This window comes from Bombus pyrosoma, linkage group LG16 (assembly GCF_014825855.1).
Source record: "Bombus pyrosoma isolate SC7728 linkage group LG16, ASM1482585v1, whole genome shotgun sequence".
Lineage (NCBI taxonomy): Eukaryota > Metazoa > Arthropoda > Insecta > Hymenoptera > Apidae > Bombus > Bombus pyrosoma.
In genome coordinates, this window is record NC_057785.1 from 5,889,566 (window position 1) to 5,916,326 (window position 26,761).

The window sequence follows — 26,761 nt, forward strand, 5'->3', positions numbered from 1 at the left end:
CAGTTAACGATAAACAGAAGCTGTCGGTTTGTTATATCAAACAAACAAAAAAAAAAAAAAAAAAAAAAATACGAAAGCAAACTGTCCAAAAACGTCGACTTAAACGAAACGTTTTATAAAACAGATATCATTAACCGCGGAAATGAATTCGATGCCTGTTTTCAGAGAGATTCGCTTATCTTTCATTTATCCGTTTTATTTCCCCTTCATCAATCATTTACAACTTATTCGAACGATGGAAAATCAAGTTCTTGTTCGATTTAAACGAAATCTTTTTCCGCACCCAAATTGTTCGACTTACATCTTTCATAATTATGTAAGTAGGCTTTCAGAAATGACAGAAAAATGTTTCACTTGAATATATAACATTAATCCGTAATTAATTCAATTCCAAGGTATAAATTCAACGTCGATATTTAGCGATCACTATATTTAATCACATTTAGCCTGTTACTATTATTAAATTAGAAAAATTTACCGAATGTCCAGCTGAACAAATTGTAAAGTGCAAATTAAATAATAAAACAAAACTTAGCCTGTGGCAGTCGACTTCTTAACGTCGCGCGGTCTCTTCCACGACTAACGAACCTACAGCGAGAAACGATAGGTGGAGGGGGAAGTAGGCGCGCGAGGCACCGTAGTACAGTGGGCAGCGCTAGCTCCAGGCTTTTACGTACCACACGCTGCCTTAGATACCGGGATAGGGAGGCCGTTAGGAAATCTTATTTGCAAAGTTTCGCACGTCATAGACCTCTGGAGGCAGAGGGAAGAATATACGATGCCTAACCCTTACTTACGAGTGCTCTAACAAGCCCTGGACCAAACATTTTCCTCGCCTTCCTTTCTTCCTTCTCTCTCGCTCCTACGTCGAACCCCAAATATTATTCAACATACGTCCTGCCTTTCTACACGAATTTTAGGTGCCTCACGCAGTCGTTGAAAGACTCGTGCGCACGCGTATTTTGAAATTCTATTTAAAACGCGCGTCACCTTCTTCCCAAGAGTTTCTATCGAGGCTTTCGTCATTAGATGGTAATGACAAAAAGCGCAATCACCTAGTTGCCAACCCAATACATCGTCAGAAAGCTGTTCTTTCGCTGCCATTCAGGATTTCCAGATGATTTCCTTGATCATATCCGAAGTGCCGCTATCACAGCCTACGGCAATATCATCTTATTTGTATGTGTGACTTTTCGATCAATACGCAAGCTTATCTTTATGGTTGTATCGAATATGGGAGCAGGGGAGGCTTCTACTCGCTTCAGGGATCCCCGCAGAAATCCTGGTGCCGCCTTTGGTGTAGGGAACAAGAAGAAGCGAGCGGAAGCCAAATCCGGGCAGTAGGCTGGGTCCCAGGGAACCCATCAACCAAGCATGGAACAATGGCCGCGACCCCGGAGATGTCAGACACAAAGCGAGGGCCACGAAGTCGAAAGTGAAAACAACGTTGATCGTATGTTTTCTTTTTTAACCAAGGTGATTGTCACGGTGAAATGAAATAGTTGCACGATCGTCTTCGCTTGAAAGACAAATCCAGGGGATCGTGCATCTCTGAACTAATTTCACTATTCTAAACCAATTTAATTGGACTAAATTGGCTACTGGAATACGCGTGCAAATGCAAACTTCTTTGTTGCAAGATTCTCCGTCGAGTTGCAAATTTCTTCGATAACGACGGATGACGCACACGTATGCGTCTTCAGGTGTCGAATTCGAAATGCTCGTGACGCACGCGTTGCGTCATTACTTAAGGACACGTTAAATATATTGCTCCATCTTTTTTGTCTTTTTAAACGATTGAAGGACAGAATTTCTATGAAAAATTCGTGTATATGTCAATGGTCCAAGAATGTGTATATAAAAAATAAAAATATTGTCGAAAATATAATGATCGTACAATAGATTTTTATTTTGTTGCGTTGACTATGAAGCACATTTTTATTAGTTACGTGCAGTGCGTTTTGTTTACACGGTCCTGCTTCTATGCGAGGTTGCAACATATGAAATAGTCGTATTTTATTTTGTAGTTCCCCGTATTTTATCTCGTTTCTTTCTAACGTATCAGATTTCACCGAGCCCTAAAAAATATACGTTTACACGATATGCCCTGTTTAGCTGGAAACGCTGAAATATCTGGAAAAATACGAACGATACGATGAAATATTTTGGACGAGAGTTGTGTGGTATCGAGGGGCTACAACATTCTGTGCCTTCGTCTATTTCGTCCCGCGACGACTTCGAAGCGTACTGTAAATGTGACATTAAAATTTTTAAACTGATAGCTCCAGCTTTTATTACGTATTCTTGTAGCTGACATTCGAACGTCATCGAGACGCTACAAACTCGTGTCGTTTGCACCAGCCGCTATGGATGAGAATGAAAAAAAGATAAAATCGTATGTGAAAAAGAAAATGTCCCAATATCGCAACATCTAGCATCGCTATTTAATACCAACAATACGAAGAAACCATGAAACATTTCATTTCTCAACGATTTACAAAACCCAGTTATAAAAATCTCTATATTTAAAAAGAATACTATTAGGTTGGCATTACCACCTAATGACAAAATCCTCAATCACTTAGTTGCCAACCTAACAATTTTCTCTACCATTGTAGTTCTGTATTTATAGAAAAGACAACGTATATATAAAAAGCAGGTATAAATACATATAGAACATGCATGAGAAACAAAGAAATAGAATTTTTGTGTAGAATAAATAATAATAACAATAATACGAATATCAGAAGTAATAAAATTTGGTCCGCTGTTGTCGCCACTTTCTGTCTAATTTTTAGCGAAGATTTAGTGGGAAATGGCAGTAATAATAAAAGTTAGCGTAAACTGCATAGACAGGTACGGAGTTGGGCGAAAATTAGGGAAATAACCGATACAACAGAGCCCGGTAGTTAATTGAATTCTCCGCTTTAACAACGTTTCCAGTTCGCCAGGAACACGGCACATCGAAATCAGCTGACGTCGGCATGCGCGTTGCTATACTTAGCCGCCAATAATTATCGAAATTGATTTCCTTGACACGTTAATGAGTCGAAGAAAATGGTATCTAGGTACTTTGAAGGTTGTTCGAGATTTGCCGAAGAAAACGTGACTCATTAAATGTCAGGGCGCCTATTCATAGCGAAGCACTTGGGGCTTATCTTTACGAAACCGACGAGAGGATCGCGATAGCGACAAACAACGTTCCACGAATTTCATCGATTTCACGAAATCTCGCCACGGGAACAGCTTAATTTAACACCTGTTTGCGTCGAGTTTTATTTGAGACACCCTTTTGTCGATCGAATTTTTTAAGCTTCCCTGCCGTTTCGTGAGACTTCCTGTTTCGCTTTCCTGTTTCGACCGTTTGAATTTTCCCGCCGAATTGCCGATCTAAATTTGATCGATTTCGGCGCAATAGCAAGTCCGATTTACCACGTGTTTAACACTACTTTAGCGATATTCGAGGGTTTTCTTAATCTATTTTTGGAATATTTGGTATTTTACGTGTGGATTTTTTGAATTTCCGCGCCGAATTACCGAACTGTCTTTCATAGATTTTCACGAATCGCGTTAATTTAGCATCCGTCCACTTCCAATTCCGTTTACAACATCTTGCACAAATAAATTTTTTGTACCTTTGCATCGTTTTGCGCAATATCCAGTGTCTCGTATTTCGGTCGTTTAAATTTTCGCGCCAACATGGCAGCCATTGTGCTAACATCGAAAACTTCGTTTCCAAGAGGTTGAACCATGTTCCAGCAACACGACGAGTATTTGCATTAAATTTAGTCAATGTTAATTCCTGCGGAAAGATTTTCAGTTCGATAGGCAAAGGAATGTCAGGTATTCTTGTTTTCAGGTGAATCTTTCGGCACTCGAACGATTCCCTGTAAGTCGGATTTTCTGGGAAAGTTCGCCAATTAAAAATTTGCTCGCATTAAACACGAGCAAAGGAGATTCTTCTGGCGAAAGTTTTCCACTCTGGCTCCTTGGAATTCCTCTTGAGCGTTTGAAACGCGGCTAGGGGCGATAAAAAAATGGAAAAGAAAAGAGAAGAAAAGAAGAAGAGATACCAAGGTGATCGTGGCGGTCGTAAAAGGGTATTTATCGTCGAACAAATTCCTTGCGCTAACTTTCGTCATTAATATTACTCGTCGATGTCTATCGTCCGCTCAACATCTTCTTTTCTCTTCTTATCTTATTCATTGCTGCATTTTCTTACGCCATTCTCGTCCAATCCCGGCAAACCGTTATAATTGATGGCCCGTTTAATCATATTAATGATAATCTTCAGGTCTTCGAGGACAGGACCTTCCGCACGAGCCCTACCGTTCTCTCCAGTGGTTTTCTTTTAGGTTTCGCTTACACGGATTTCTAACGAATGTTTAAAGCGATTAACGAATAACATCTATTTGAGATATTTTGTGTTGATACTTTGCTAATCCTTAGATATTTCATATTAACTTTCTGCACCATGAAATAAATCGTTAAAATCGAATTTTTGCCATTGTTCCAGTCAATCGTAATTTATGGGATAGGTTAGGAAGGTCAGGGTAAGGTTAGGATGGAATCGGCACTTAGAAGGGTAGAAATTTGCACAGCGATAAAAATCTAAAAATTTCTTTGACAGTGACGAACAAATAGCTGGAACAAATTGGCGTGTCCTGTTCGCTCGTTTCCCGAGTCAGTTGGCCGATCTTCCGCTCACATTTTACCAAACAGAACCGTTTGACCTTCGATCCGGCCGCCCTTTCGAAAAGAAGAAAAACTTGCTGAAGTATCGATTCTGCCGGCCATTGAAAAAGCAGGCCCGTCTGGGCTGCAACGAGAGACCGAGTTAGGTTGCATCGATAACGCGCGTTTTTTCTAACAATAGAATCGTCAGACACACGCAACGCCAGAAAATCTGCGTGCGGACATTTCCATCACGGACTCTTTAATTCTTCGTAACTGAAAAAATAAGTCACCCATCAACAAGTTCAGCATGTGTTGAATGCACGAATGTGCAATAAAACAAATTCATCCTTGTTTCGAGATGTACAAGAGAATAGAGCACTGTTCGTTAATACTTCAAGTTATTATGTTATATATAAAATAGTTATTCTGTTGGAATAAATTTTGTATTTGATAAAACGTTCTATAGTAACACTTTAACAGTATCGACCGGCGCTATTACGAAAAGTTCGAATGTAACTCCGATTGACGATTAAAAATAACGGCGATAATGTTTTGTCCGCAGTTTGTTTACCTTCGAACCTACCAAACCAAAACAACGCTGGTATTGAGGTGATTTTGCTGTAGAACGCGTAGAGTGCGAAAGAAATACTCGGCGGTAGTATATTCAATTAACAATTCTCGCTTTCGACGCTTTACGTACAACTCTCGATTCCGACAACTGTTTCCTTCATCCGATTCGTTTCTTCCCGTCGCCTCTCGATATCCCCACTACGCGCGCGTTCGTTAGGCGTCCGCGTTGCCACATCTCCTTCAAAATATTCGGCGAAAGGATCGCAGGCATATCGATGGCACATTACGCTTCGATGATATACTTTGTACGGACGAAACCGTTGAAAAGCTTTGTTGTCGAATACAGTATCAGAGTACAGTGTTGCCGCTACAGTGTCCCAAGACACAGTAATACGAGTCTCCGCCGATTCAAATGTTCCGTTGACTCATGTGCCGCTACACACGTAATAACCGCAATATACTTGCAAACTTGTACGAGCTGCGAAGCGTAACAGCGTGTCGTATAGTGCGTCTACCTACTGTTCACACCTTATCGTTGGACGTTCATATAAGCCATAAGCGGATTGATGCTCGTCGGTGGTTACAAGCATATAATAAGAGTTTAGCTAAAGTTCAGTTCGAACGTGCAGTTAGGTCATTTGCAGCAATTTCTCTGCACGTTGGCGAGCGACTATTACTACACGAAACAAGCTGTTGCTCGAAAATAAGGCCGCGTCGGGCATATGTTTGTAAATATAAACGTAGGACTCTATTTATCGAATTTATCGAATTTTTTCGGCGAAATTACGAAGTTTACGTAATTGCAGTTCACACACGAGCTCGCCAACTACTTTCCTCGTTATTATTTTTCGTTCGCATGATAGTTCGATTCAGTTGAAGCAGCGAATGTTGGGTCACCGGGACACTCACTTGTCTCTCCTGTGGATTCTATAAAAAAATTACGTTGTTCTAGCATTTATAGGATAATTTTTATGAAACTCTTTCTCCTTCACGCGTGAACGAAATCCGTTAGCTTCGAGGGAGAATTAGCGCAAGTGCAGGTGAACGATAAAGAGGGAAATTAATTAATTGCTGTTATATTTCACCGATGTTTCGTTTGAATTTGACACACGAGGGACGTATCGAGTCGCGGAAACGAGTTACGTGACATTTCATTGGGATAAACGCAGTTGCACCGTGATATGACATAACGTTTTTTTATATAATACTCTTTAATATTTTCCTCCGATGTAAATATTTTTGCAACTGAAATTTTTCCGACTCTCGTATTGTAGCGCGCACGATATTTTCATAAACGCTTTACGTAATCGCGAATATCAATTTTATGATCGCAGCAGACTCGAACAAGCTGCTAATTAACTCTGCACGCGCCAATCCTTGGAAATCCAAGGGAAGAACCGCTATCAGCTGGAAATCCAAGAGGAAAAACTCCCCTTTTAATTCCACCCTACTGTTCATTTTCCGTTGCGCTTGTCATCACGAAGAATAGAAAGAATTTTTCGGAGAATCTCTACTCGCTGATCTTTCGCGCCAATTTACATTTAGATCATTTTGAAGTTTACCTTACGCACGAAAATACTTGTTATTCTTCAAGGTGTATATATATTTGAATTAAATTCAATTTCTCTTATTGATATAAAAATTCAGTTGCTTTCCAAGCTCTGGTATTTCCTAACACATAACAACAGACGTATCTTAGTCTAGTTCTTATTGGGTTGGCAATTAAGTGTCGTTAGGCCAAAAGGGCCTAGGAGCTGTTACCTGGTACTCGTTATCTGGAGAGTCGTGAGTGGAGAGTCGTATTGAATAGTCATCAGTTGACAGTCAAGTGACGGGGAGTCGAGTTGTGGTAGTCGTGAGTGGAGAGTCGAGTCGAGTAGTTGTGAGTTGACAGTCGAGTGGTGGGGAGTCTAGTTGTGAGAGTCGTGAGTGGAGAGTCGAGTTATAAGGAGTCGAGTCGTGAATTGGGAGTCGAGTTGGGAAGACTCGGGTTGTGAGGAATCGAGAGTTGAGTTGCCGAGTTGTTATGAGTTGTGAATGAATTATTTAGTTGTCTTAGTCATAGCACATTACTGTATTTAGTTCACGTTAAATAACCATCGTTTCCTGTTTAATCTATTGTAAATAGATCTATCGATCAATAAACTTATCATATAGGATAGGAATCATTGGAAACCCTAAATTCCAATATTTCTAAATAAATCAAAAAATCCTATAATACTTATACCTATACTTATTTCAATATATTTTTCTATTAAAAATTCATCCACTCGTTCCTCTATCAGTCAACCTCAACACATCAGAATTGGAATTCGAAGGTGTATCAAAAAATGTTAAAGCTCGCGCAAACGCCGAGTAAAGTTTCAAATATGATTTTCCGGGAAACGAATGGTCAAACGTTGTTCCACGTCGCGCGTGAAATTTCCCTTGCTTGTTAATAGTATCATGATTTCTGCAACATGCCGTATAAAATACGTTTCATGAACAGCGTGTGCGAGCTTTAACGAATCTCAGCCTTTTGGCCTGACCTAAATTGGTAATCATGTCACCGGTCACAAAGATTATTGTCGTATAGTAAATTAGAATTAACGGGCGCGTTGTTCAAGTTGCTTCTTGCTGCTTCATGCAACGATAATGGGACCGTAAACACTGATAATGGTCCGGAAGTTACTGACTGTTTTATGGTTAACGAGCTTCTCAAACACTTGAACCAGGAAACTCGTTTCTCCATGCGAAGCTTCCGGTCTTCCTCGACTTTCTTCCAGCGATACTCTTTGTTCCCTGCCTTTCTTTACGCTCAACCACAGCGTGTTTCTTTCCCTTCTCTTTCTTTTCTTTTTTTTTTTTCTTTTCTTTGTTTCGATCCAAAATTGTAAATTCCACTAGCGCCACAGCGCCTAAGAGAACGCTCGTACATCTCCGATACAAGTTAACGAAGTTGAAAGTTACCAAGTTACTTTCGATTCGAGTTTCTTACCTCGAGTCTCGATTCTACTTTTAACATGTTCCCTGGTTTTTTGAATTACTAGGAGAATTATTGAAATATGTGCAATTTTGTGCGCTACACTAGACTATGCTCAGCTGGACAAATTGTAAAGTACAAATTAAAGAAAGAAAAGAAAAAACACTAGATTAGTCAGGTAGTAGTGACACACATATATGTGCGTGCACAGCGTCTCGTAAAACAAAAGAACGCGACTGTTCAGTTGGTAAAGAAGTGTGATAAAGATGATGGCGAGACAAAGAGAGTGCTGGGAAGCGTGCAAATGTGTATCCGCGATTATCTTGTACATCCCATATCAAGTAAATGTGAAACTATTTTGATATCAATTCTAAGTATAATCCAAGTGTTCCTATACATTTATTTCGGCGATTAAGATCCACAATCCTCAACAAGAATAATAAATTACTTCGAGTAATTAGCACTCGGGTTTGCACTTTCGATTTACGTAACCTCGGGTTATAGTCAGTCGAATTACCTCGGTTGAATTTGGAAAATTTCCACCAAAATCCTCCAATGTTATACGATACGTACGACCATCAATTAAATCGCTATTTATTATTTTTCTAATTTTTATCGATGATTCTGGAACACGCGGGAAAGCGAATCTTTGGTCGTACGTACGATTTTTCAGCCAGTGGTTGAATAAACCGAGCTCCTCAGCAGACAGACAGGCGTTGTACAGGGAAATAATCGCACTTCCTGAAGGTCTCTTGAATAATATGCAGCCTCGAGGGGCGCGATGCAAATTTCGTGGATCACAGGCTTTTTCTCGGTTGCTCGGCGAGCTTCGAGTTTCCACAGATGGAAACAAACGAAACGTAGAAATAAACCAAGTGCTTGTCGTTCGCAGCAAATGCAAACGAATCGTTCATTCGATGTGTTAACTGATCGTTCGCCATGATGTTTGATATTTCAAAGAAATCTCTGCCTAGTTAATTCCCGCCATCTTCCTTATTTTCACATTTCCACGAAAATACGAATTTGCATAAACGTCGGCCCCTGGCTGGTTGCTGTCGCTCGTCACAGTTTTTGCCGAGCCAACTCGCTGAAACTTTGTCAAACCTGTAACAAAACAGCCGCAAATACCTTCAGAGAGAAAAATATTGGCCAAACAAAAGCGGATGGCCGGTATTTAATGTGAAACGAGTCCAGTCCCCGGGCGAAATAAAACGAAACCCATGTAAAAGGGGGGGCATTTATCGCGACGATCGAACGTTACTAAACAAATTTGCCTCCGCTGTTAAACGTTCGCTGCGTCAGTGTGCGACCATTTTGCGATCACCAACTGTTTCTGCTCTGACCAGTCAATATTTCGTCGTTCAGCAACCAGTGCCTTTGGCATTTTCGATTCGAGTAATCCGAAGCCATCGAGGACCTGCAAAACCATCGACCGATCCACGCTGATTATTCGCCTTGTCCTAAATTCATTGCGAGTGCGGAGGATTTCCAGGACCAGCAAGATCGGCTGACGATTGCCACAGTAGATTTCACGCTGCTTTCGGGGATTAAGAACCGTTTAACGTGACCTTTGGTCCACTTCAGCTGGTCTGGTCAACGTTGGACGAAGGCAACTAAGCTGCCAGAAGTGGATTTCTTTGTGGCTGGTATTTTTTTTTTTATTTAATTTTTTTTTATTACAATTTGTCCAGTTGGACATTTGGTAAATTTTTCTAACTTAATTGCTAAATAACATGTGCATGGCTACGGGATACCATCTTCGAGTTTGACTGTTTTGTTTCTTCAGTGAGGTCAGTGGGATGGGAGAAATACAAAGTTGGAAGAGCGCAGTGCTGCGGTTAATTACAAGCTGAAGCCTGTTTCTTGATTTTTTGCGAAATAGAAATCCTCAAGGTCGTTTATAGAATCGTTGCAATAGGAAAGAAAGCGGATGATACGACGAGGAAAAATTGTCTTCTGGCGCAGTTTGGGAAAAAATCAATTCCCCCTTGTACTTGTGCTTCTAGCTCTGAAGAAATGTAAAGCGAACGTTGATTTTCTCACCTTTTCATTCCATATGATTTGAACATCAAATCGTTCAAATGTAAATAAAAATTTCACCTTGAAATATACGTAAATTTCTCGTCCGGTCAATTTTTCCAAAAAATTGCCTCCTATCCGAAATAAACGATCCGCATATTCCACGAACCACAAACTTCTGCGCCCCTCGCATGGTAATACGATTGCTGCGTCGGTAATTAGGAAAACAAATGAAACGTACACACACATCGTTAACGAATGGCTTGGGATCCACAACAAAAGAAGCTAATCCTTTGTTTTCCCAGCTTAACGAAGCCCGGAATGCATCGATATCACGTGTCCATATCAAACGTTTCTCGTCTGATTTCCCACGTTTCCATCTCTTTACTTGGCTTTCCACACTTTCGGCCTTTCGTGTTTTCCTCGTGTTCTGTCATTCCTACGATAGTTTGCCGGAGGCTACGATTATTGGCTGCTATATTTGTACGCTGGAACATAAATTATTACCTCGGTAAGCGACTAGGGGCTCCCTCTGGTCACCGACAAACCACTTCGACTAGTATCCTCTCGTGCGAACCTTCTTTCGTTTAGGGAGAGACAGGGAGAGACAGAGAGAGGAGGAAAAAAACGAAACTCGTCCCATGGCGGTTTTATCTCTGCTAGAAGGCTAATCGTACGGTCTGGTAAGGAAAAGGGAGACGGTGGTCCCTTCGCGAGTCCGAAAAACACCGATGAACCATGAGATTCTGAGCTTGACAGGGGCTGTATTCACGTCGATGGCCATTCTGCGCGCCTCGTTTCTCGTCCTTGGAGAGAACTCCTTTTTGCTGCGTATATCGTATTTATCATTAGGGCGGTTCTTTATTTCGGGACTTGTTCAGCGAATATCACGATTTAGTTGATTTACTTTAGTTGATTGCTTCTTTGCCCATGCAATCATATTTGAAAGATGAGTATATACCACGTGTATCGTATACACGGTGATACGTGTTCTGTGTTAGTACGCGTTAATATACTGTGCTGATATGTCCTTACGATGCATCAATACGACGTATTATTAGACAAATTAGCGTAATGAACAATGCATTACTATTACCTGTTATTAGAACAAATTAGTGTAATAGATCGTTACGATACGTTACCATAACGTGTTATTAGAAAAAATTAGTACAGTGGATTATTATAGTGCATTACTATAACGTGCTATTAGAACAAATTAGTGTAATGGATCGTTACGATACGTTACCATAATGTGTTATTAGAAAAAAATTAGTACAGCCGACAATTATAGTGCATTACTGTAATATGTTGTTAGAACAAATTAGTGCAGTGGACTGTTATAGTGCATTACTGTAACATGTTATTAGAACAAATTAGTGCAGTGGACTGTTATAGTGCATTACTGTAACATGTTATTAGAACAAATTAGTGCAGTGGATTGTTATAGCGCATTACTGTAACATGTTATTAGAACAAATTAGTGCAGTGGATTGTTATAGTGCATTACTGTAACATATTATTAGAACAAATTAGTACAGTGGACTATTATAATACATTACTATAATATGTTGTTAGAACAAATTAGTACAATGGACTATTATAGCGCATTACTATAATATATTGTTAGAACAAATTAGTGCAGTGGACTGTTATAGTGCATTACTGTAACATGTTATTAGAACAAATTAGTGCAGTGGACTGTTATAATACATTACTATAATATGTTGTTAGAACAAATTAGTACAATGGATTATTATAGCGCATTACTGTAACATGTTATTAGAACAAATTAGTGCAGTGGACTGTTATAATACATTACTATGACAAGTTATTAGAACAAATTAGTGCAGTGGACTGCTATAATACATTACTATGACAAGTTATTAGAACAAATTAGTGCAGTGGACTGCTATAATACATTACTATAACAAGTTATTAGAACAAATTAGTGCAGTGGGCTCTTATAATGCATTACTGTAACATGTTATTAGAACAAATTAGTGCAGTGGACTGTTATAATACATTACTATGACACGTTATTAGAACAAATTAGTACGGTGGACTGTTATAATACATTACTATAATATGTTGTTAGAACAAATTAGTACAATGGATTATTATAGCGCATTACTGTAACATGTTGTTAGAACAAATTAGTACAATGGATTATTACAGCGCATTACTGTAACATGTTGTTAGAACAAATTAGTACAATGGATTATTATAATGCATTACTGTAACAAGTTATCAGAACAAATTAGTATAATGGATTGTTAAAATGCATTACTTTGACACGTTATTAGAACAAATTAGTATAATGGATTGCTATAACGTGTTACTAGAACAATCATAACGTACTATTATTACATATATTTATAATATATGCTAAATATTAGTATGACAGATTATTAAAACACATCAGTGTCGGACAGTTTTCGAAAAGTGTAATAAAAATGCTCAATGTGATTAAAGAAGAGATTGATCGGAAAATTGGCTCGCTCGCTAAATATTACAACGAGTGCTGTACTTTGGATATTTTTCATGTTTCTCAATGATTTTCACTTAAACTCGAATCTAGCTATTGCGTTTACAACTGTTCCACTTCTTCCCCAATTAACACGTCAAACTTTCGTAAAATACGATCGCGAAAGGAAAACGAAGCCAGCAGGGACGGCACTTAAAACTATTCGAGCGACAATGAAAACAGTGATTGGCGTAAAATAAACGGATTATCAAACGATCAGAACGTTACTGGATAAATTGGCGCGGCAATTACGAACTCGATTAATCCCCATTCACTAAGATTGAAACGTTTTTAATTAAATCCTACGACCGATTATAACCTAGATATTCCATCGTCCCATTGTATTTTCCTTTCTTCAATTTCCACACAAATCGTCGACCCCATCTCACTGCGTTTAACTGAATTAAAATTCCGCGAGATATCGATCGAACGTACTATAATTTTTAATCGGTCGGAGCAAACGTCGCAGAAAATCTCAAGATCTAAGGCGACACGCTCGTGGCGGAAAGTTTACGCGAGTTGATCGTTGACTCGGAAAATCCTATGGGTTCGAGTGTGGAACCGACAGGTTCGATTGATTCCAAAGGTCGTAAGAATTGATACTCGTAATTCTGCCATCTTAGAAGCACATTGTGATCGAAATCGCGATCGCTACATCATCGTAAATCGATCGTCAAAACAACGATACGACGATGCGTTGGAAATGGCGTGTCCTTGTTCGAACGACAACCTACTGCGAAAACGAAACTACCAACAATTCGTACGAGTTAACGTTCCGTGTTATCGATCGAGTTTATCCAACTCGTGCGAATATCAGACTAGCCAAACATGGAAGATCATTCCGTTTTTCGAACTTCATGCCTGTACAAAATCAATCGGAACGAATAAACAATTTTTATGTGTACTCGTACTTACGCTCGACTTAAGAGCAGACTTATGTTTCTAACGTTACGAACAGTTTCCAATATCGAATTGACGCTATTAAAGAAAGGTAAATTAAATAAAAGAAAGAGAAGAAAAATATTACAGAAGCCTAAATAACATGGGATAGGTAGCCAAATACGGAACACCGACGTCGGCTACGATATTTCCATAAAAGAACGAACAGAGAATATTTTCATTCCTCTTATCGATTAAACCACTTTGTACAATTACATTTTGAAAAAGTTCAGTGGAAAAATAGCTGTTTGCTATTTTTGGCTAATCACGTGTCCAGTCGTCGAAGTCTGTATACCAACACATCTGTCACGTGCTCAGAGTCCGCCCGTCTATATTTCTCCATCAGACTATGGCGAAAAAAGTGCTTTGGCAAAATAAACACGCTCAGCGCGAGAGAGCGACGCAGCCAAATACAGTAACCGCGTGACAAACACAGTCGACCCTCGAACAGCGCGCACACGAACGATAGGAATTTTTTTCTCGCTGGATATCGTAGGGGTTTCCCCTAGCAGATGGGGACCGTGTACATAAACCGTGTAATATACCGTGACTTTGCAACGAACTGGACGCTTAACGAAAAGAAAGACCACGAATCGCCGTTGCTGAAACACGATCTGTCAGACGATGGCCGTGTTATCGGTGTTGGTCGTGAGATCGGTAGAGACGACGGGTGAAATTACTAACAGTGATTCGTCACAGTGATTTATCGCGGTGATGACAGAATCACGATCACGATCTTGACTTGGCTCCGTCCGCTATCGTGATGCTGATATTTTTTTTCCTCGGTAAATGCGCTCACCACGATCGTAATTCTTCATCTTCATCGAATTATTTATTAGGCGACACTTCGATGTACATAGCTTAGCGCGAAGGTATCTGCGCGTGACGTGCATTCGAAATCACGTTACATTTCCTGCGTATAACGCAAATTCATTTTGTTTGATATTAAAAGTGAGAAATAATTCAATCCTTCTTTATCCTATGTCGGTATTATAAACAGCAAAATATTAAATCTTCGTATGGGTGTGCAGATCGTAATATTCGGTCGATATCGTTAGTATAAAGTATACGGGTTGTGTGATGCGTACGAGGAATATTTATGCTTTGCACCGGTCAGAGACGATCACGAAAACATACAGATCACTGTGAAGAATCAGTTTTGTGCCTATAGTCACTTGCTCGCTGTATAAATGTAACATGTGTATAAATATATATATATTTTTGTTTCATTATATTGTACTATTACGTTATATATATTTTATTATACTATATTTACTCTTAGTGTTGTTCTCTACTCATTTCATTCTAAAACTACAGTAACAACGTATATCTGTACATATGCAAAATTGTTGAAGCGGACCCCATTTCAAGGAAAAATTTAGTTTTCTTTCTTTCCTCGAAGCCATTCACTATTGGTTGGTACTAAATCAATTTGAAGGGCCTCTGAGACTCATAGTTTTCTAGAAGCATGCCTTGCAGAGATGACGCAGCGGGCTACAGACAAGCCAGTTTTCTGTAATTGTATAAATACCAGTAGGCCCATGGTGACTTCCTTAGATCTTTGTAGATGATGACTTATAGTCGCCTTTCGAGTGCAAAGGGTTAAAAACACCACTATCCTATATCACACACACACACACATATATATATACTAACCTATATTAGTTCACTTTTCTCGAAACAATCTACAAGACCATATATTAGGTTGGCAACTAAGTGATTACAGATTTTGACGTTAGGTGGCATTGACAGAATCCGCAATCACTTAGTTGCCAACATAATATAAACCACTGAAACCCCATAAACCACGTGAAATCTGCCTCGTGTGCCACGATTACCTCGATGTGGTAACTCGTAATCCGCTCGTCGGTTGATTAATTAGGAATAAAAGGTTCTCGTTTAAAACTTATCCAGTAGATTAAACTAGCTTTCCGGACCCTCTATACGCGGACTAGAAACGAGCCGAAGTAATGGGCACCGGAGACGGATTCGTCGATTTCTCATCAAAGAAATCCTGCTGTCGTAGCTTCTCTGTTCACGGTCCAATAACAAACATCGAACGAAGCAAAGAGCTAGCCGACTACGAAATAAGATTAAAGAAACTGGTCGCCGCTCTTGTTCACGGTTCACTGTTCCGAAAACGCGGGACAAGTGGACAGGGCTAAAAGGTTAGTCGTATTGACAGAGGCCGACGCGGTATACGCAGCGATTCGATGGCGCCGAGGTGGAGAAATGGAACGGTAAAAACGAATACAATGAAAACACCGAAAACCATTTGCCGGCGACGATGGACGATCAACGTGCCGGCAGATTTTTACGCCCTCTGTTTTCCTAGAACGATGCACGAATTTCCAGTAACTGTTGTTTCTTCCTCTTGGCAGATTTATGGTCGAAACGTATTCGACGTACTGGCAACTAAGTGATTGCGGATTTTGTCATTAGGTGGTATTGACAAAATCCGCAATCACTTAGTTGCCAACCTAATAGAATTGGTTTCGTAGCGGAAATTGTGATTCCGAGTAGACTGGATTTCTATCTGCGATATGTTTTTATGGGAAAATTGAAGATGCGGAAATGCAGAGAAACATTGTGAAATATTCAAAGTAGGATTGTTTCTAAATTTGATAAACAGCACATTCGCCAGGTGGACAGGTTTTTTTGTTTAGTTCATAGGGAGACGGAATTCGCGTGTAACGTAGAAAGCCAAAGGTTTCACGATATATTTACATTCTCAGGGCCGGCGCAAGGCAGGTTGAGCGCGTTCGCCGGAAACCGACCTCGCGTTCTGAGGGGCCCCGCGGTCTACGAAAATTATCCAATTAAAAACACCGATTCTGATTAACTTTTTACAGAATGATGATACCATTAACAGATGCAAGACATTTTTTTGGTAGCGATGATTCAGTTTAAAGGAGTGACAAAAATCATCAAAGTTCAGTGTAACTCCATAAAGTCCTCGTATCCTGGAAACCACTTTAGATAAAAAAAATCCAGGCGCTTTCAGAGAAATGTACCTTTTAGAGGAATTAAATTACATCAATAATTTTTTGCAAAAGTCATCCATGATTACAGATCATGTACTTTCATTGAATTTTTTGCCCCTTGAAAGCGAATTATGGACGCGAAAAAATATTACTTGAATTTGCTTCAAAAACTGCTTATAAAAAGTATACAATAGGTAACAGCATTTGTAAATATATAATTCCTCGTTGTAAAATTTAAGTGTAGAATTTGAACGTGTATTCAGGCCCCGCAAAAGGTTACGCCGGCCCTGTACATTTTCATAGGACAATCGCGCCATCTGTCGTGTTCGTATTTATTTACGCTACATTTCATAATGCGCGTTATCCTGTCTTATATATGTGTATCTGTGGAGGTATTGTCATCAAGAGTTATTACCACTTGGCATTCTATTCATAGCTACTTCGCGAGTTCGCGAACAAACAAAATGATAAACGACACGCTATTGTAAAATTGAAATGGCTGCTTCATAGACACGCCGAGCAACGCCGGGATAGGGATATTTCAATCTCGAGTAGCTCTACATTTCGCTGCTGCAAAATTAGAAACGCCATTTTACCTCGAATTTTATTTGAAAGTAACGTTTAACGTTAATTAACGTGGCAAAGATCCAGTATTTTTGCTTCTTTGTATCGCCGCCATTTATATTTCTTTCACCGGGATGAATAGTTCTCTTTCGTATGGTTCGTCAAATCGGTACGATACAGTTGCCTCGATACGGTTTCTAACGCACAGAATTACAATCCAACATTCATCGTATGTTTCTTGATTTTATACTTTTCGAGCAAAAAGCAACGACGATCGTAAGTATTGGTTTGGCAACTAAGTGATTGCGGATTTTGTCACTAGGTGGTAATGGCAAAATCCGCAATCACTTAGTTGCCAAGCCGATAGATAATTTAAGGGAATAATTGTTAGGTAACAAGCGGATACGTAACAGGCAAATGAAAGAAACACGTAGCCGCACGAAAGAGTAAGATAAGTAGCGAAAAATGTAAAACAGATAGAAATATGTATATGTGCACGTTAAAATGTAGCTTCAGAGTGAAATGGTATCACGCTAGATTGACCCCGTTATCCTGAAAAGAGACGATCATTTAGAAGTCATGAGGATCGGATAAAAGACCTTTACAAATCCCAGGAAAATTCAAATTCGAATCGCAGCTGATAGATGGAACATTCAGGTTGATCCTGCGAGTATTCCAGATCGACGAGTTCCCTATGAAACCGTGTGTGCCTCTATTTATCCGCACGAAAGCCCGGAACACTCATCTTCCATTCATAGTCAGCCACCTTTTTCCTCTCAGCCTATTCAGCCCCTGCACGTATGCAACCACACTCGATCATACTGCGATCCGTATCGGACCGAGCGGCCAACCAATTGTCGATTAGACAAGAGACTTTTCCCAGGGCGCACAGATCATCGATACACCACTGTCGATACTGTCCTTTGTTACTGTGGCGCCATCTGAAATCGCGATTATCGGAATTAAAAATGGTCCAACTTGATAAGTTGGAAGAATCATGGAATTTGATATTTCCAGACGCAAAGCGCTATGCTCGGAGATTTTGTCGGGGGAAATTTGAAACCAGCGATCAATTTACAGAATTTTTCGGAAATTTAAGATTCCAAAATGTCATTTAGCAAACGAGACAAATTTCTGTTCTAATATAAAACTCTGATATAAAAAATAATTTTCTGTCCGATTGTACTACAAACGCATCTGCCACGCCCTCTACGACCTTTATGTATTAAGATCTAAAATCTCTCGAGTCGATGTTTCCAACTGGATGAGCTGATGGAGCTACGAGCTGGTCGTAAGACGAATTACGAAAAGGACGGGGCTCTTGGGTCACCAAGAACGTCTACCTCTGTGGTTTCGTGTTTTCAGGTCGTTGGATCTGTAACTGGACGAGAAAGGAAATGTCAGGATTATTTATAAGTTGATATTTAAAGGCGAATCCCCTTTTCCTTGATGAATACGAAATTATTGGCGTAACGTGGCTGATGCCTATGATAGCAAGACGCTCGATCCGTATTCTAAACCGAGACTGTCCACATTCGGAATTGTCCAAGTCATAAGGTGCGAAATTGGGATTGCCAGAATTTGGCATAGTCGAGATGATACCGTGTTACATTACAATTGATAGAATATCAAGTTTCCTGCAATTTGCCAGTGGCATCTGAAATTTTCAAACTCTGGCACTCGAATCCTTTTGGACTAAATTTTTAGCGCCTGGACTTCGATCGATTGTGCCTCGCTGTTACTGTATTTCGAAATGAAGTTTCAGGCTTCGAGAGTGTTCCAGAATTTCCACCAAATTCCAGTGTAATACTCAGAAACTTTCTCAAAGAATATTGAAAATTAACAATCATAAGTTTACGAACAACTTGAGGACACAGTCTGCTAGCTTCACTTAGTTTCCAGTACCGCGATGTCAACCTAACCTAACTTCACGGTGCAGTCACTCGACTTTTAAAGGTTACGGCATTGCACAACCGGCTTCTCTTATCCAACAATGTCGTGTCACGTTAATTTATAACGGTGACAGTACATGGACATTCTTCCATCACACCCACCGGTATAGTTTCTATTGGATGAGCCTAGAACGATTAGAAAAGGAGGCCTCGGTCAGCACCTAGGGACCAGCGTTTATTCGATTATCCCCCAGCCGAAAAGTTAACCTGACTGGTGAACGACAGACTGGCCGTGGTAGAAAATATGTTTAGCCCCGTTTGCCGATACCTAGCTGTGTCTGGTCGCACGATCCAGGTCGGGCGAAAATCTAATCGCCACTCTTGTAGCAAAGAGCTGTTGAAATCTGACAAGAAAGTTGGATAGCTGATGTGAAAGGTCAGTGTAGTCCAGCATAATAAGCACGGCCTTGTAGCTGATCGATGCAAGTGGAAATAGTATTGACCAATGGTCGGATCGATTCCTAGCCAGACCTGTCTTATGGAACCCAGTATTTTTATACTTCTTGTGCTTCCTCGATCTAGGGGCTGAATATCCAGGCCATTTCTTCATTTAATTCACTACCAAGATTTCATTTAGCCTCTGATTAATTTACCATGGAGTAAAAAGTCTCGCGAATGGGAACCTCTTTCATTCTTATTGGACTGGACCATTCAAAAACAAACTTTCAAATTACCTGCAAGCTAATCCAGGCCGTTTGATTAACTTTGATCCGATCGAATAATTTTGGTCTTGTCGATGGAAGCTTATTCGATCTTCGTTGGACTGGATCGTTAAAAAATAATTTTACAGTTTAGAAGCAATTTAGAAGATCGCACAAAAAGATTTCGTCAGTGGAAGCTTACTCGGTCCTCGTTAGGTTAGGTAATTTGAAGCTAATTTAGTCTTTGACAAAGTTTGATTCGATTAAAAAATTTCATTGTTTCATTCGCCTGGTTCCATTGCATATGAAAGTACAAATGCCTTGATCAATATTCCGACGAATTTCAAGTTAAGAGTATGAAATATTCCTTTAAATTGTCCAGCCTGAAGTGGATCCGTGCTAGAAATACATGTCACCAATCTCAAGTCAGGTGCCTTGGAACACGATAAATGTTTCATCGTTCGCTCGACCGAGAATAAAGCTATTTCGACCGGGATCTTTGTTCCTCTTTCCAATTCTGATCAATAATCTAACGTGATCCTGCTCTAGAAATACATCAGACCACCTTTATCAAGAATGTCTCTGCAAACATGACCGTAGGTGCAATAGGGATATACTGAGAATTGTTCACTAGTTCATAGTGATTTTCAGGTTGAAAATGGCTTTGTAATTGAAAGCAGCTGTATTAATACAGATACCCAATTGTATAGTTTTAGTACAGATAGTCAGTCGAGCGTAAAGTTCGCTTAGTTCTACTTTCAAATAACTCGAGATTCATTGACTTGACAAATGGAAGAATTTTAATACGTTCGCAGTGGCCAAGTGATTTTATGGTCGAATTTAACCCACACTCGGCCTAATTTTATTTTCGAGCTAGGAAGAAGCAATGGAACAAAATTTTATAGGAAAATTGGAATTTATCTTATATTTTATACGCACAATTATTTCTGTATTTATTTTTATATTCGTTATATACTTTCTGTTAGTGTTAGAATGTTGATTTTAGAGATTCTGCATTCGACGAGTACGTATAATAAAATTTTATTCAAGTGCTTGTCTACGATGTACAAATATATATAATTGTTTTTATCAATTTGAACATTTCGTCAAAATTTATTTGACCAAGATTTTTCTCAAATGCCAATCACAAAGTATTAAGTCCCTAGAATCCAGATAACCTAGCTAACTAACCTAAAAATTGACGTTTCAAACCGGTCGAATATTTTCTCCAGGACTCAGCTCTTTTCATCCATAAATGACCCTTCCAAGTTTGGAATCTAGAGCAGGACGATTATCCCCGGGCACGTTCTCTTTTTAATTAATTCGCATTAACCACGGCCCAGTCTGGTATTTGATAATGAAAGCCACCGTTTGGAAGGCTGATCGTCGTAAAACGAGCTGCGTATCTCAATCACGTGATCACGAGGGCAAATCCTGTTTAAGCTGGATACAACACCGCCGCTAATATCGTTTCGTTATCGGCTGGAAGTGTCGTAGCCCGACGATATATCCAGATTTCTCCACGATTCAGCCAATATTCACACGACGTTCTATTCCTCTGTTCTCGTACTTTGCAATAAACTTACTCTTCCCCTTTCTCTTTCTTTTCTCAGGAATAATTTTACTAGGATACAAAGACGTTATTGGAATCTGTCTGATCTGGACTGAATTCACCTATCGAACGATCAACGGATATTTATCGTCTACTATGTTCGAAGAAAGCAGAAGCCATCTTGCCCCCTTCATCTACGTACGCGTCTCTGTAAAGTTAGGTTAGGGTCTGAAGGTTTTATCTCGTTTGAAGTTTCAGGTGGCAGGCTTGCATGGGGAATATAGGGAATATATAGTAACATTTTTTGATATAATATAAGTGAAATTATGGAGTTAATTAGATCTTATTAGACTGTAGATGTTTTATTCCGCAGGTTCATTGTTCTGACCCAAGCAATCTTAATTCTCCTCGTCGAAAACCTATCACCACAGCAATATTAATATTCATTAAACAAAAGGGAATAGAAACACACGAAATTGAACTAATTTCTAAGAATAAGCTTTGCTAGATTTCGATTGGAAAGGTTCGTTTGTAATCAAATACTCGTTTGGAAATTGTTTCTTAACTCTGTTTCATTTTCACGCTACCATCGCTTCGGACAAAAGGGCGAAAGCTGAATTCACTTAAGAAGTTTCCATTTGGCAACTTTAAAAACCGTTTTCCAATTAAAAGCCTGCGCGAATTCGGCCGGAAGTGAATCAACATCACTCGGTGGAGCAAAGTCGAGCGCCGTCTCTGTAGCTTTTCTAAGAGCTGCAGCTGTAGCGATTCGCTCGAGGAAAGAGTTCGAACGAGGTAAAAAAATAACGCGGTCCGATCGTTCGGCGCTGCGTAAAATTTTATTGGTTGATGAATAACGAGGCAGGAAAAATGCTGCTGGTGTTCCACTCTGTGTCTATTAACGGCGACTTAAATTATCGTGGTATTCTTGTTTTAAAAGACACAGAAAGAGCATCGTAAAAGCAAAGGTACGAAAGAAACGACAGAGGAAGAAACTGGCCCTTTGGGAAATACTTTGATAACATCTGGGGAGGACCCCAGATTATTCTGTGAAATTGCGGCGCGAAATGTATCTGGTAGACCACTAATTTGTAGGGAATTTATGTAAAGTCTTAAAGTTTAGTATGTTCACTATGGTGTGTTTAAAGATAATAATAATATATATATTATTTTGTTTTAATAAAATTAATATAATACCTGAACTTTATTAGTCAAATTGGTCAACTCTGTTTCTTAAGAATTTCTCTATTTCGTTTGTTTAAGTTGACGATTAACGTTCTATTCTGAACAAGCTTCCATAATTCTGACTTATTCCCATAGAGATACCTAAAAATATTAAGTATGCTACCTAAATATGCTAAGTATATTTAGGTATATTACTTAAGTATATTACTGGATTAAAACTTCTAGAATTACGAAACTTCGTTACAAAACCTTCTACATAAATTCTTCATCTAATCTAATCAACAATTCATGGGTTGGGTTAGGTTATCCTAGTATAGGTTAGGATTCGTGCAATATTTACTCGAACCGGCTGTTACGTTATTTTGCGCAACTGGATGATAAATATCAAAGTGTCAGAGTTAATTACCGTAGGTAAAAATGTTGATTACCAACTAAAGCGTGAGGTTATAATACGATCTATGTAGTGTTCGAGATTAAACCAGCTCAATCTTAAGAAGAACGTTAACGTGGGTTTCTTAATTTTGCACCCTATGCTCATGCCGTGAGGTTGGCATTGCCAGCAATTCGCATCTCCAAGATGTTCTCTCGAGTAACTTAATACCATGGTGCCCTCTGAGTATTCCTAAGGGAATTTTTGGGTCAACGTATATTTTCAGTGTTTGTAGTTCCTTTCTCGTAGCGATGGTCCAGAGAATTTGCAATTTAATGATAACCACCCGAAGCCATGTTGAATATCGTGCTTTATGAATAAGTGGCTTGTATCGATGTGAACGATCTGTACAAAAGTCTTTGAGTCATTGACAATGTAAAATCACATCTTACTTTAATTCGAAACTATTGATATTTCGCTTTTCCAAGTCGTTCTTTTCCAATTCTATCTAGCGTCTCGTCGAATAGTTTTTCAAGTTCATTCTTCGATGAGATACGAATTATTTAAAAAGTTTGTCTCGGAAAATCCCGACTCAGAGCAATAGAATCGTCCTTCAAGGAGTATTTCTACATCAAGGACGCGGAAGATCCAATTCTATTTCGCATGATCGTTATTTATTCCGCTTAATCCTAACCTCCATCATCGCGCTTTATACACCCACGTCTGAGGCCTGTTTCAGCTACTTCCTCTCGCCAGCTTCTGTCCTCTTTAAATCTTCCCGCAAGCCGAATCCCAGATTCAGCTATATTCAGGTATATTCGCTAGTGAGAGCTAGGAATAGTTCTAAATGAACATGGATGCTCGGAAATATGGTTTCACGGAGATTTAAGGCGAAGACGAGATAAGGTCTTGAGGAAAGCATTTTCACACGGATAGAATTCAAAAGTGTGACATTTTGTTCAGTCGAATAATCAGCGCAGGAGTTAGGTTAGGAGTGAGGTTATGCGGTAGAAGGGACTTGTTGAGATGTTTGACTCCACGATGTCTCATTGCGTCCTTATAACAGTGGGAAATCTTTCCATAAAATATTCAAAATGGTCACAAGTTGATTGCTTGATAAATTACAGTATATCAGCAGTCACTGTTATTAAGTATATCTAAATTGATCTATATTGTGTCATACCTATTATCTATACCTGTATTACATATTGTCTATTATCTATAATAGAATCCAATCCTGAAACGTGAATGGTAATTAGCACAATGGTAGCCCTGGTAACATGATGATGGTAACACTGTTTGTCTTTAAATGTAGGATGTGTATATATGTAGAGAGGATTGGTATGCTTATGAAACAGAATTAGGTTATTTCTTGCTGGTATAACGGGCTGTCCTTGGTTAATTATCTCGAATTTTTTTTCTGTAGCTGATCTGTTAATTATCAGTTAAGTCAATAAAGCGGATAGTCTATTTCACTGATTATTGATTAAAGTTATACACGTTTGAGGATGCAAATGAATGGGTATGTTTTTTCCTGAAATGTAATTGGGTCATGTCTAGGTTTGGGTTAATTTAATTGAAATTTTGGAAAGTCTCTTGTATTATAGTTAATCTGATCCAAATTCATTAGTGGACATCCCGTATGTTTCTCTGTATTATTACACATTGTGAAAATTTTTGTAAAATCTGTAAATTTGAATTTCCCACGAATGCATAAAAAATGAGTTTCCCAGATCTACCAATTTCTACTACCAGGGCTGGCAGCGTATTGTCACTCAATGAAAAAGAAACTCTGAACAAAGCACCAAGGGAATTGCGGTATATATTCAGCTCATCCATAGAAATGAGGATGTATTCCAGCAACCAGATACATGTAAGTATCTGCAGTAAAGTACATCGGCCATTCTTGAAATTTGTGAATTTTGTAAATATTGCAATATTTGTAAATTTTCTAAATATTATCAAATTTGTAAACTTTCCAAGTATTGTAAAATTTGTACATAAGGCTGCCCAGCCTAACTGATATCTATTATCAAGAATGGCACAAAACATTGTTAGCTAACAAAGGACATGTTGAACAAAGCACGAAGAAAATCGCGTTATCTTCAGTCGATTCGTAGAATCAAGATCGTGTCCCACCAACCGGATATAAGGTAGCTACAATAAAGCACAGTGATCATAGTTAGTCCATGAAGCGAGTATAGGTTAGGATCGCGCGATGTAAAGTTATCGTCGAATAAAGCGGGCTCAACGAATGGAGACAATGCTGTCAGGATTCCAGTGCAAATAACGTTTCTCGCATTCCCCAGGCCGGAAGTAGGGTGAGACCGATAAAGCCCGAGCAATTTCGTCCGGAACGGAAGCTTACGGCAAATAAGAGCGTTATCGATAGACAGAGGAGGAAACGAAAGCGGCTAAGGAAACAACGGCTTCGACGAAACGCTATTTCCGTCATCTGCTCGACTCTTCGCGGTAATTTCCTTCCCTGTTTGTGTTTTTCAACGGACCTTTTATTGGCTATTCTTTTCTCCCTCTCTCTCTCTCTCTCTCTCTTTCTTTCTCTCACTACCTTATTTCGCTTTAACTGTACGAGTTTGGTACACATGATGAATGTATACGAGTATAAAAGAAAGTTTAAAGTTAACACAGTATGAATTTTTGTAACGGGTGTCCTATACTAATATTGTACGATATTGGTAGCAGTCATTTACAACAGATAGAAGATAGTTTATAAAGTAAACAGTACAAAAGACACCATAATTTTACTATACGATTATACTACAGGATAGGTGACTGTTGCCAACATGGTAAAAAATGTCAAGTCTAGTTAAAAGTAACCAAAATTCATATGCACTGATTTTTAAACTTTTTTTTATCCGCCATTGTCTTCTGTAGCGTACCTTACATTTATTCATTGGTCTTATTAAATATAAATCCATCTTGTAGAATCATGGTATGCACCTTTGTACTTCCTATTTTATAAACTTTCTCTTCTCACTGTACCTCCCCGGGTAAATTATAATTATCCGCTCCTTATTGAGGTTAGGTTGATTTTGAAGAGGAAATTTTAGGTGTTAGGAGTGAAAATTATAGTGTAGTATGGGGTTGGAGAATATTGTGAGGAGACAGTTCTCGGTTTTAGGAGGCGATGAAGCTTTTAGGCAAGGTTAAGTTAGGTTATTTAGAGTAATGACGCGGGAAGTGGTTTCGTATCGCCGTGGATCGAAAGTACTCTAGGTGAAGTATTTAGGAATTAATAGTCATCTCGCGTGAAGACAATGATAGTGATCGAGATTTAAAAAAAATTGAATTTTGAAGGATTATACAAAAGTAAAATATTAATAAATCATAAAATCCATTCCATTTTAATACTCATCATCAAAACTGAAAGATTTAAATATGTGAAATTTTAGTATATAGCTATTAACCTTAATTAAATTAAAATTTATTTTTCTAAATTTGTTAATGTTCTCTTTTGTCTAAAGTCTTCTTTATTCTTAATTTTTTTTTAAATTCGTTGAGATTTAAATATGTCAGTAAATCGGAAGAAGATGATCCGTCAGTAGAATTCGCTTGCGACAGCTGTACAAAATATTCGTCGATATAGCAGTGGGCCGCACTATCTCGTGCAACAATAAAACAGTCGCCAGATTAAAAAGTTTATGGAAAACAGGCGCAATAAATCAAACTTTATCTTGGCTTGCAACTTTTTTGATACAAATGTCCCATTTCCCGCGGAAGGCATTCTAAATCTACGATTCCAAACGCTTAACCAATTTAACAATGTATAGAATTACATTGGAAAAATATGAGATAAAAAAA

General features: G+C 38.9%; 1 protein-coding gene across 1 annotated transcript in view; it reads left to right on the forward strand.

The window, feature by feature from the left end:
• Positions 1 to 26,761, forward strand: part of LOC122576551 (probable G-protein coupled receptor 158) — a 160,631-nt gene that overhangs the window by 11,530 nt on the left and 122,340 nt on the right. The window lies entirely within an intron of this gene.